The sequence below is a fragment of the Zingiber officinale genome, chromosome 8A, assembly GCF_018446385.1.
Source record: "Zingiber officinale cultivar Zhangliang chromosome 8A, Zo_v1.1, whole genome shotgun sequence".
NCBI classification, from domain to species: Eukaryota; Viridiplantae; Streptophyta; class Magnoliopsida; order Zingiberales; family Zingiberaceae; genus Zingiber; species Zingiber officinale.
This window is the reverse complement of record NC_056000.1, coordinates 50,023,086-50,035,808: the sequence shown is the minus strand read 5'-3', so window position 1 is coordinate 50,035,808 and position 12,723 is coordinate 50,023,086. Positions and strand designations below refer to the sequence as shown.

Genomic DNA, 12,723 nt, shown 5'->3' with positions numbered 1-12,723 from the left:
ATTAAACATATATAATATATAATTATATGAATTTAATTAATTATCATAAATTTAAAAATTACTGTTAAATTATCATTCTTAACTATATCATCCAAATAATATTTTTTACTATAATTCCATTGACTCATTTCTAAATCCATCAACCTATCTCCCTTTTTTTTTATTTTTTTATTTTTTTATTTTTTATTTTCTCCATAATTATAAAGGGCCAAATGTTGATGGATGAAAAGTAGTGGGATCGGCATCATGATTTGACGCTACTCTTTATTATTAAAGAGTATTATATTTTGGATTTATTCGGTAAGCAAATTGGTTTTTTTTAATCCATGTTTAAAATTAATGGGACGAAAATCAAACACCTAAATTATAAAAAAGAGATAAATTTAATCTTTATATTAAAGTTGTTAAAAAATTATATTGATCCTGTCCGACCGCTGAGTCGACGGAAGCTGGGGACGTGGCACGCTCCGCTGTCTCCTACTGGTGGTGTAGATCTCCAGCGAACCTACAAAGAAGCTGAGCCGGGAGAGGTTTCCCTCCGACGCTCAAGTCAAGCAACGAGAGAAATGAGAGAGACAGCGTAATTGTGACTATAGGGAGGATTGCGCATACCTTCGTCAACGAGAAATATTCCGTCTCTAATTTTAGAAACGGATGAAAAAATTGTTTATAAATCTGTTTTTAAGTTATAAAAATAAAATTAATTTCAAATGTAAATTCTGTCTTTAATTTTGTTTTAAATCTGTTATTAATCTTGTTTATAAATCTGTTTACAATTCTATTTATAAATCCGTATATAATTTTATTTTTAAATTTATCACTAAATATTATTATTTTATATTTTTATATTTCTCATCAATATATTTAAATAATTCTTCATTTCAAATAAATTAAAATTATTAAAAAGAAATAACTTCTAATTCCAAATGTATTATACAATTAACATTAAAATAAATAAACATTTACATTATCCAAACAAATTTGACCAATAATCAAACTATAAAGACCAAATTCTCCAAGATATAAATGATTTATATATTCCATTTCTTGAATCATTTCCGAATCATCTCCTTGAGATTTTCTTCTCTTTGCCTACCTTTCTCAATACGATTTTCTTCCCTCTGCCTACTTTCTGTAATAACAAGTTTTTTTTTCCTTTCAATAATTTGTTCCTCCATCCTCGAGCTAATAGCATGCATGCCTTCAATTTCTTTTTTTTTGCCCTCCCTTGTCTTCGAATTTCATGAAATAAATTGCTTCTCTTGTACATATTAATGAACCAACCAATTTTGTTGAGAAAATCTAACAAATCAAAACATGAAACGAGTAAGTTTTTCAATATCAGAATTTTTAATGCAAATAAATTAAAATTGTACAAAAGTCATAATCAATATCAATGATCACTCACTAATTAGTCCATAGTTGTCATTGCTAAAGAATTAACAAGTCATGAAGACTCTTTTGGCTCTGAAACAATAGGCATAACAAAACCATAAAAAATATGTCAGTGTGAACAAATACTTAAGTAGGATTTTCTTCAAATTTGAATCTTAAACTTAGAATCTCTAAGTACATATGACAAAATCAAATATAAGATAATAGAAAAGACTTATTGGTCTTCTTACTATACATTGATTAATTTAAATCACAAACTAAAAAATCTTAATATCTATAAACGCAATACCACGCCAACTATAAATATTGCTAAAAAATAATTCTATAATATTAATAAACAAAATTATAGAAGATAGTAAGCAAATAGTACCAAGCAAAAAATTAAAAGATGATTTTGAATCCAACATTTGTTCTTTGTTGTTGTGGCTAATGCAACGTTTGCTCTTGGTATCCTCTTTTGATAATGCCTAAAATCTATATTAAATGTCACAAATAGGCTTATCAAATTAACAATTTAATATTTCACTGAACCCCTTAATTTCACAATAATGTTGTAGTAACGAGCCCAGGATCGCTCTCGAGGAATCAACAGTAGAATGTAATTTTAGGATCGTAATTTTATTCCTATTTTTGGGGTTTTCGATATAAAAATGGAGTTGGGGGTTGTAAAGCTTTGAATATAAATCTACAAAAGAAAACACAGCAGTAAAGAAATTAATCTAAAGTATAACTAAAACCTACCTATGTGCCAACAATCAAACCTTAACGCATTGTCACTCTACGTTGTGATTAAATTATTAACACATACTTAAACTAAGTATGAAATAACAAGACAGAAATAAAATCTAATCTAAGCAGAATTTAGACCCTAACTTAGAACTTAAACACTAAACAATTAACTAAGCATCAAACAAGAATTAAACTAAATTGTATCAATGAAATTACAACTACCAAACATGAATTAAACTTCAACAAAACAAAGAAATGCTAAATTGCAATGATAAGAATTTAACAAACATAAAAGGAATCTGTTCTAAGCTGTAAAAACAATAACAAAACGAAATAAACCCTAACCAATCCAACTCACAACCAATCTCACCAAACTTCACACTCAAGCCGTCACACAAGAATGCCAAAGTCGAGACCACCCAACTTTGGACCTCAGTGGAGACTCTCTACAGCATATCAGTTCCAGGATTGCTCAAGAACGCCGACGGACCACCCCCGACGAGCTAGAACAAGCCAAAACCCAAGAAAATGCCGAAAATCTGGAATATGGTCTCTGGATCTGATGGAAGGCTGTGGAACGCGGATGAACGTCGAGTGAAGCTCAGGAACACCGGAAGACCACCTCCGAATGTTGCTGATGGAAATCGGAGTCGTCGATTGGAAGACCACCTCCAAATCGAGCTGGAAAAGGGAGCTGCCGCGAGCCAAATTCCACCGGAGAGAACACCCTCCGATGACTCCAAATGATCGGGATGACGCTGCTAAGAAGCCTTCCACCGAGGTTGAAGCTCAGGAGGATGATCGGAGAAGGAATCGGGGCCGAAATCCGAAAGATGTCGCGCCACGGGACGAAGCTGAGCGGTGGAGATCGACGAAGAACACGAAGCACTGTAGCTTCTCATTTAAACAGATCTCAGATTTGAACCGACGGCTGAGATTGATTTGGAGCTAAATCAACGGTGAAAGCTTGCCCAAAATCCGATCCGAAGGTACTGATGTTGATCTAGGGTCTGGATCTACCCTCCCGTAGGTCGGATCGATCATATCATCACTGGATAGCCCAGATCCGCCTAGTCTTCAATGAACGGCCCAGATTAATTCGGATTGATCAATGGATAGATGAACTCAGATCTGGATCAAAACTTTTGGATCTTCATCAATGGCTTAGATCTCCTCCCCATTAAGTTGGATCGGCTAGATCTTCAACGGATGGTCCAGATCTGTCCTATTCTTGATAAATGGTCCAAATCGACCCAAAGCTTGATCTTGTCTTTTGAACTCCGATTTGAGCCCAATTCCGGTCCAAATAGATCCAAATCTAAGATCTTTTGATGCCTACAAAATAAGAATCAAATATTAGCATCAAATAACACCAAAAATAATATAATTTGCAATTAAGTCCAAAATCTATGCAATGCACAAAAATGTAATGTAACCATGATTTAAACTATGAAACCAACATCAAAACCATGCATAAATGAATCAAAATAATGCAGTAAAATCATGGTTATCAGTATCCTACATGATACTAACGAGTGAAACATAAGTCACAATAGAATATGGAAAAGTAGAATTACCTAATTAAATAATTACGGATCATTCTTGGATAACCTGATTACCTCTAGATAACCTCATTCTCATCTACAAATTAGTTAGAACATTGTGGCTATAAGAAAATAATATGTAACAACCTAAAATACAATAAACACTAAACATAGAAATGAGAATGCAAAGAGTACAAATGTTATGAAAAAAAAGGAAAATGACAAAAGAAATTCTTGTGAATAAAAAATAAAAGAAAAGGGATCAAAGCAAAAAGGAAAATGCCCTAAGTATCATCCCCGCATGACTTATTGGCAACTAGCAACATTGCATGACCACAAGATGCACGCGACCTATCGGCAACAGGCAACATCGCTAGTCAAACAACCTTGTAGCAAAGAAAATAAAATTCATACTATAGCTTATTGAAGCAAAAATATCTACAACAAGCAGTCAGGTCCCATCTATAAGGTTCGGAGAGAATCATTTTAACAGTTCAAACAACAATATCACTAGTCAAATAACCTCTAGTTTAACTTTTGCTATTTAAACTAAAGTTATCAAAAATCCTCTTCTATGTCTTCTCTCACTAATCTTAATAGAATAATCCTATCTAATGAGTCCATCCATTTCTCTACGTCGATATAATGATAGTAGCACTACATTAAATATTACATTACCAGTTGAATCAACTTTAGTTGGTGGGAGGTAAACCCATTTAGCATGATAGCAGGACGCATCTTAAAGAAAATTGTTTGAAATTGTGCGTTGTTGATACAACATCTTCTTTGTCAATGTAAGCTTTGTCAGGACTTCTAAGTATAGAATCATGCCATTTATGAAGCTTGTTCTTCATCCTCTTCGAAAAAAGAATGTCAGATGTTCTCGCAATTGGTATATCCACAGGCTCCTCAAAATTACAAAAGGACTTAGCTAATCTCTCAAGGTACTCTGAAGATAAACCTTTGAGGGCTTCTTCTTCTTGTTCTCTGGATAAATAAGATATTCTTGGGATTAACAAATGCTTAAGATTTAAACAAGTCAAACATCAAATATACACTGGTAACTACAACTGATGAGTTCTATGACACAACACAGGAAACTGCTAACAGATAAAAAAGGCATGTGAACCCACAGTCACCCAACAAGCCATGGAAGGAGTCCCCTTGCCTCTCCAGATTTAATAAATGACTAAGTAGATAGAACGACTGATTGAGACTTATCTTTTAGTGGTATGATGGAAAGGCAACACTGTATGTATAGTTGGATGTGAAGAACTTGATTGAGAAAAGCACCTTCATATATGCATGCATTGAAGTCAAATTGGTATTTAGCAAGGAAGTCGATGGATGTTGCTTGCCATAGGAAATCATTAGGTGGCCCATGAAGTGGCAACTCGTTCCATGGAAAGATATAGAAGTTATGCTTGCAATGTAAAGAGCTGCAGATGCCACACGAAATCCAATAAATTTCTACAAACATGAAATCATACAGAATCTTATATTAATAACTAGGTGATCTAACACAAATTTCGTCTACAATTACCTACCAATGTCTGTCGAGACTTGTCCCACAAAACAAGCAAGTATGACTGATAAATTATACCAAAAATATCAAATGAATAGTCCTGAATCGGTAAACTACCACCATCTCATCAAAACATAAATTGGATATTCGTCAAAAGAAGTGATAAGGTAAAACCACGCAAAACTCAGTCATGAATCTCATCTGCTTGACATATGAACAGTTTGTAACCGTTATTGTAAGCAAGCCTAGCTTCCAGAGGGAGAAAACGTGAAAGAATATCCTAAACAAGGCATTCGATTTGAATAGGAGAATGAGGTAAAGATCATTTTTTCCCCCACAAAAATAAAAACCGATAGAGAAGTCAATTCATCACTTCCATTTTCTCTAAAACCACGTTAAACCCTATCATAACAAAATGAAAACCAAATGATGAAGAATACTAATGGATGGGCGAAGAAGGAGCCCTTGGATGAATCCTAGCGGAAGGGGCAGACATCGAACTGCACGACAGCGAACTTCTCAGAAGAGTCCTTCAGCTTAAGGTAATGAACATCAGATCGGTCGAACTCGAACGAGTCCCTCCATGGGGCACTCATCACGCCGGTCATCTCAAGATCAATGACCACCAAGTCCGACTCCTCCACGCAGACCCTAAGGCCCTCCAGCGCCACATTGAAATTGGACCTCGTCACATGCTTCGCGGCCACGCTGCCGCCGTTGGGCGCATTGGTGGAGAAGGGACGGAGGCGAGGCAGCAAACCTAGGGTTAAGGTTCAGTAACGCACCCAAACAAACGGCAGATTCCGCATGTCTTAACCCGCCACGACCACTCCGAAGTCGGAACTCATTTATTTTCGACAATTGCATTTTTGTTTTAACTTTTAATTAATTTATAAATGAAATTTATCACAGAAATTATACAGTCTTAAATTTTATTTATAATCCATATTTATTTTTATTTATAAAAATTTATATGTAATTTAGTTTCAAATTTATTTTAAATTTTATCTAATTTTTTTAAAAAAATATATAATTTATTAAAATAAAATGGATTAATAATTCCGTATTAAATCTGTCTCTGATTTATATAAACCTAAAACGGATTTTATTTTCGTTTTAATTTTTAATTAATTTATAAACGAAATTTGTAACAGAAATTATACAGTCTCAAATTCTGTTTATAATTTATATTTATTTTTGTTTATAAAAAATTATATGTAATTTCGTTTCAAATTTGTTTTAAATTCTGTCTTAATTTTTTTAAAAAAATATATAATTTACTAAAATGAAATAGATTAATAATTCCGTATTAAATCTGTCTCTGATTTATATAAATCTGAAACAGATTTTATTTTTGTTTTAAAAATCTGTTTCTGAAGCCCTGTTTTCTTGTAGTGATGAGAGTGAAGCACAGGCAGGCGAGTCAGTCGCTCAGGCTTCGCCTATGGATGCCGCTGCCGGTGCAACTTCTAGCAAGGAATCGGTCGTTCGGGAGGAAAACTCTTATCCGGAGGATGAACTCCCGCTCGACAGGAAAAGACGACGAGTTGAGAAGCCCCTCCTGTTCGGCAACCTCCGCAGTGTAAGCGTCCGAGTGGACGGGCACCGCCTCTCAACGCGACAAAGAACCATCGGTTGAGGCTCTCTCCTCCGACCGGACTCCCTCTCAACTGGAGGCGCCTGCGGCCCCCATCGAAGCGGTTCCGGTCAGCTCCCTTCCTCCGATACCCCGCCGAGTCCTCCACTCGGGAATTCTATCCACCATGTCCAACCCGGCCTCCGATCCTTTGATGTCCGCTCAGACGACTCCGGGCGGGCACCGTACTATTAGGGCTACTCTGCATCTCCCTACTGAAGCTTTCATGGCCAAGTCCGATCAGCCGACGGCCCCCGAGCATATGATCACTATGAAGGGGCCCCTCGCTGAGATGTGGGCGGACGCTCGGGCTCGTATGGCCATGATACCGCTCGACAAGCTGGCTGACAGCCACATGCAACAGGCCACAGGGGTAAGCTTTATTTCTTTGTATAGCCTTCCCGATCGGCCTTTTAACCCTTTTGTGTACATCAGCGATGGGTGGAAGAGATTGCTGTCTCCAACCGCTTGACAATGGTGGAGGAGGAGCTGAAGAGGATGAAAAGTCAGGGCGACCCTTCATCTTCTCGAGGCCCTTCTTATGACGAGCTGCAGAAGGAGCTCGCCAAAACCAAAGATCTGTTAGAGGCCGAGAGAAAGAAGACGGTCGACCAAGCGTACACGTTGGAGCAGCTTAAGAAGCAGGTTAAAGTGATGACCACAAAATTGAGCTCGCCACCACTCGGAAGAACACCGCCATCGCTGATCTGGAAAAAAAGAATGTGGAAGCCCGAGCTCTGGAGCAGCGTGTGAACGAGCTAGCCGAGCTGCTGGAAGGCGAGCAGAAAGACTGCTCGGAAGACGTGACCAAGCTTAAGGACGATTTGAAGGACCTGCAGGGGGCTCTTGATGCTTCCTGTGCTACCTTCAAGGAGTACCAAGAGGCGGAGCCGGGCCGCGTTGCCGCCTTGAGGCAAACCTACATCCGCTCGGCGGAATTTGTGGAGAAGGTGTGCGACCTGCTGGTGATTGCCTTCGAGTTGGCCATCACCGCCACGGCGGATTATTTGAAGTCCAAGGGTCAGCTCCCCCGACTCCGTGGTCATCCCCGCTACAGAGCATGCATCGCTTCTCACTACCATCCCGAAACATATTTTCAACTACCTTGAATGAATTATCTTCTGTAATTCTACCGATCAGCTAGACTTCCATTTTAATGTGGCATCTATAACTTTATCTCCGATCGGCGGATTTTTAAATGCTATTTTTAAATAAATGCCCACTCTTGCTGCGTCAACTTTTCATTTCGAGTGTTCCTTTTAACTGTGCCAACCGGTCGCTCGACCTTTTTCCCGCAGGGAATTTTTTAACTTCGCTAATCGGTCAAACGACCCCCCACTCTGTCTGGGACTTCTATGAGCTTTTCGTTGTGTTTTTCTTTACTGCGTCGATCGGTCAAACGACTTTCCATTTTCCATGGACTTTTTGCTAGCGTCTCGCTGAAGTGCTTCAACAAGGCGCTGCCTCATCTGGGGGGTTTATAGTCGTCAATCCGACTCTAGAGTTTAACGTCGCCGCTCGACGGTCTTCCGGCCGGAGGGTTTATAGTCGCCGGTTCGACTCTAAGATTTAACGTCGCTGCTCGACGGTCTTCCGGCCGGAGGGTTTATAGTCGCCGGCTCGACTCTAAGATTTAACGTCGCTACTCAACGTCTTCCGGCCGGAGGGTTTATAGTCGCCGGTTCGACTCTAAGATTTAATGTCGCTACTCAACGGTCTTCAGATCGGAGGGTTTATAGTCGCCGGTTCGACTCTAAGATTTAACGTCGCTGCTCGACGGTCTTCTGGCCGGAGGGTTTATAGTCGTTGATTCGACTCTAAGATTTAACGTTGCAGCTCGACGGTCTTCACCCCCCGGGTTTATAGTCGCCGGTTCGACTCTAAGATTTAACGTCGCTGCTCGACGGCCTTCAACAATGAGCTTTTAACTTGGATAATGTACGCCCGGCCAATCGACCCGGGGTCTTCGACATCGAGCATGTGCCTCGGATAATATAAGCCCGGCCGAACGGAACGGGGTGTTCGCCTTCGAGCCTGTGGCTCGGATAATATACGCCTGGCCGAACGGCACAGGGTCTTCGCCCTCGAGCCTGTGGCTCGGATAATATACGCCCGGCCGAACGGCACGGGGTCTTCGCCCTCGAGCCTGTGGCTCGAATAATATACGCCCGGCCGAATGGCACGGGGTCTTCGCCCTCGAGCCTGTGGCTCGGATAATATACGCCCGGTCGAACGGTACGGGGTCTTCGCCCTAGAGCCTGTGGCTCGGATAATATACGCCCGACCGAACGGCACGGGGTCTTTGCCCTCGAGCCTGTGGCTCGGATAATATACACCGGCCGAACAGCACGGGATCTTCGCCCTCGAGCCTGTGGCTTGGATAATATACGCCTGGCCGAACGGCACGGGGTCTTCGCCACGCCTTCATGCAGCTACCCGCTTGGCACACAATGCTCATGCCTTTGCTGTGTTCTTATAACTTTCATTCCTGCAGCCAAAGGATACATCCGAACGGAATATTCATGAAATATATTACATCGGCGCACCTTTCATCCGGCCCGATAGGGCTGGAGGTGGTTTGCGCTCCATGGTCTCTCTAGCCGCCGTCCATCCTCATCCTCCAAGTAGTAGGCTCCCGATCGGAGCTTCTCGACGACTTTGAAGGGTCCTGCCCAGGGAGCCTCCAGCTTGCTTATGTAGCCGATCGGCTTCATTTTCTTCCAGACCAAGTCACCCACCTGGAATGCTCGGGGAATCACGCGGCGATTGTAGTTCTGCTTGATTCTCTGCCTGTAGGCCATCAGCCGGACGGACGCTTTGGCTCGCTCCTCGTCGATCAAGTCCAATTCTAGCGGCCTTCGCTCGGAATTCTCCACGTCGTAGTTCTGGATCCGGACGGACTCTACACCGACTTCGACTGGGACGACTGCCTCGCCTCCATACACCAGGTGGAACAGTGTTACTCCTGTTCCCTCCTTAGGGGTCGTGCGGATGGCCCATAAGACTCCCGGTAGCTCGTCCACCCAGCTTCCTCCCATGTGGTCGAGTCGAGCCAGAAGAATTCGGAGGATCTCCCGGTTGGCTACTTCGGCTTAACCGTTACTTTGGGGATATGCCACAGATGTGAAGTGTTGTTCAATGTCATATCCCTTGCACCATTTCTCGAGCTACTTTCCGACGAACTGTCGCCCGTTGTCCGACACGAGCCGACGCGGAATGCTGAACCGACAGATGATGTGTTGCCAGATGAATTTCTTGACCATCTGCTCGGTTATCTTGGCCAATGGCTCAGCCTCCACTCACTTGAAGAAGTAATCGACTGCCACCAATAGGAACCTCCGTTGTCCGGTCGCCATAGGGAAAGGTCCTACGATGTCCATGCCCCATTGGTCGAACGGGCAGGACACTGTGGACGCTTTCATTTCCTCCGTCGGCTTATGAGAGAAACTGTGATACTTCTGATAAGAAAGACATGTTACGACGGTCCGAGCGGCGTCCTCGTGTAGAGTTGGCCAGAAGTATCCGGCCAGCAGGATCTTCCTAGCTAAAGACCGGCCGCCCGGATGACTTTCGCAAGATCCTTGGTGTACCTCCTGGAGAATGTACTCGGCGTCTTCCGAATTGACACACTTCAGCAGAGGTCAAGAGAACGCCCTTTTGTAAAGCTGATCTCCGATGAGCATGAACCGGCCGGCTCTCCTCCTCAGTAGCTGGGCTTCCTCCCGATCTGACAGCATGGCTCCTGAGCGCAGAAACTCTATGATGGTTGTTCTCCAATCGCTCGGGAATGTGAGGCCTTCCATCCGGTCCACGTGTGCTACCAAGGATACTTGCTCGATTGGTTGCTGGATGACGACCGGCGATATCGAGCTTGCGAGCTTGGCTAATTCGTTTGCCGCCTGGTTCTCCGTTCGGGGTATCTTCTGGACCACCACCTCGGTAAAGCTGGTCTTGCGTTTTTCAAAAGCCTCCGCGTATAATCTGAGTCTTGCATTGTTTATCTTAAAGGCGCCCATGAGTTGTTGAGCGGCTAGCTGGGAATCCGAGTGGATCACCACCCGGCTGGCTCCAACATGCCGTGTGGCCTGCAGTCCGGCTATGAGGGCTTCGTACTCTGCCTCATTATTTGTTGCCCGATAGTCCAGCCGGACGGACAAATACATCTGCTCTCCCTGAGGCGAAAGTATCAGGATCTCAATTCCGCTTCCGAGCCGGGTGGACGATCCGTCCACATATACTTTCCATGTAGCCTCGGGCTCGGGCTTTTGTACCTCCGTCACGAAATCTGTCAAGGACTGTGCCTTGATCGCCGGGCGGGGTTGGTATTGGATGTCGAATTTGCTTAGCTCCGTCGTCCACTTGATGAGCCATCCGGATGCTTCAGGGTTTAGGAGTACCCTTCCCAACGGGTTGTTAGTCATCACAATAATGGTGTGCGCCAAAAAGTAAGGGCGCAACCTCCGAGCGGCAAGGACCAAGGCGAAGGCCAACTTCTCTCGACCGGTGTAGCGAGACTCAGCATCCTTTAAGATATGGCTTAAGAAGTACACCGGCTGTTCTTCGCCGTTCGGCCTTACTAATGCCGAGCCCACAGTATACTCGGTTGAAGATAAATAAATGCGGAGTGGCTCGCCTACAGCTGGTTTTGCCAACACGGGTAAGGAATTCAGGTAAGTCTTCAATTCCTCGAATGCCCGATCACACTCCTCATCCCATTGAAACTTGGTAGCTTTACGTAGAATCTTAAAGAACGACAGGCTCCGGTTGACGGTCTTAGAGATAAACCTTGACAGCGCCATTATTCGACCGGTGAGACGCTGTACCTCTCGAAAATTTCTGGGAGGCGGCATGTCTTGCAATGCCTTTATCTTGCTGGGGTTCGCCTCTATGCCCCGCTCGGTCATGATGTAGCCCAGGAAGCGTCCGCCTTTTGCTCCGAACATGCACTTCTGAGGGTTAAGCTTGACTCTGTATCTTCTTAATGTTTGGAAAGTCTCCTCCATATCCGCAAAGAGATCTGCCGCCCGGAATGACTTGATAAGTATGTCATCCACGTACACTTCCAAGTTGCGTCCGATCTGCTCCCTGAATACCTTGTTCATCAGACGCTGGTAGGTAGCTCCTGCATTCTTCAGCCCGAACGACATTACGTTGTAGCAGTAGGTGTCGTCCGTCGTGATGAAGCTGACCTTCTCCTGGTCTTCTCGGGCGAGCGACACTTGATGGTAGCCTTGGTATGCATCCAGCATGCATATCAGCTCGCACCCCGCCGTGGAGTCTACCAGTTGATCGATCCGGGACAGGGGGTAGAAGTCCTTCGGGCATGCCTTGTTCAGGTCCCGGAAATCGATGCAGACTCTCTACTTGTTGCCCGGCTTGTAGACCAGTACCACATTTGCGAGCCAACTCGGGAATTGCACTTCCCGTATGTGGCCAGCCTCCAGAAGCTTCTCTACCTCCGCTCGGATAATTACATTCTGCTCAGCACTAAAGTCCCTCTTCCTTTGCTTCACCGGCCGAGCGTCTAGCCGGACATGAAGCTCGTGCTGCGCTACGCTTGGCGAGACCCCTGGCAGCTCATGGGCCGACCAAGCGAAGACGTCGCGGTTTCGCTGGAGGCATTTGATCAGCTTTTCCTTCTGGTTCTCCTCCAGGTCGGATGCTATGAAGGTGGCGGCCTCCGGTCGGGAAGACTAAATCTGCACCTCCTCATTTTCTTCATAAACCAAAGAAGGTGGTTTTTCGGTTATAGTATTTACCTCGACTCGCGACACTTTCCGAGCGGACTTGACTTCGGCTTGGACCATCTCCACATAGCATCTTCGAGCTGCCAGTTGGTCTCCCCGCACCTCCCCTACTTAATCTTCCACCGGGAACTTGATCTTCTGGCAGAA

The 12,723-nt window shown here is 43.4% G+C and overlaps 1 long non-coding RNA gene across 1 annotated transcript; it reads right to left on the bottom strand.

Annotated features, from left to right (window-relative positions):
- Positions 1 to 3,402: 3,402 nt before the first annotated feature.
- On the bottom strand, positions 3,403 to 6,010 carry LOC122009007. The gene is made up of 4 exons (XR_006119444.1): positions 5,634 to 6,010; positions 4,962 to 5,107; positions 4,347 to 4,655; positions 3,403 to 3,459 (listed from the first exon to the last, which is right to left on the bottom strand). It is a non-coding gene; the product is annotated as an uncharacterized LOC122009007 (long non-coding RNA).
- Positions 6,011 to 12,723: the final 6,713 nt, after the last annotated feature.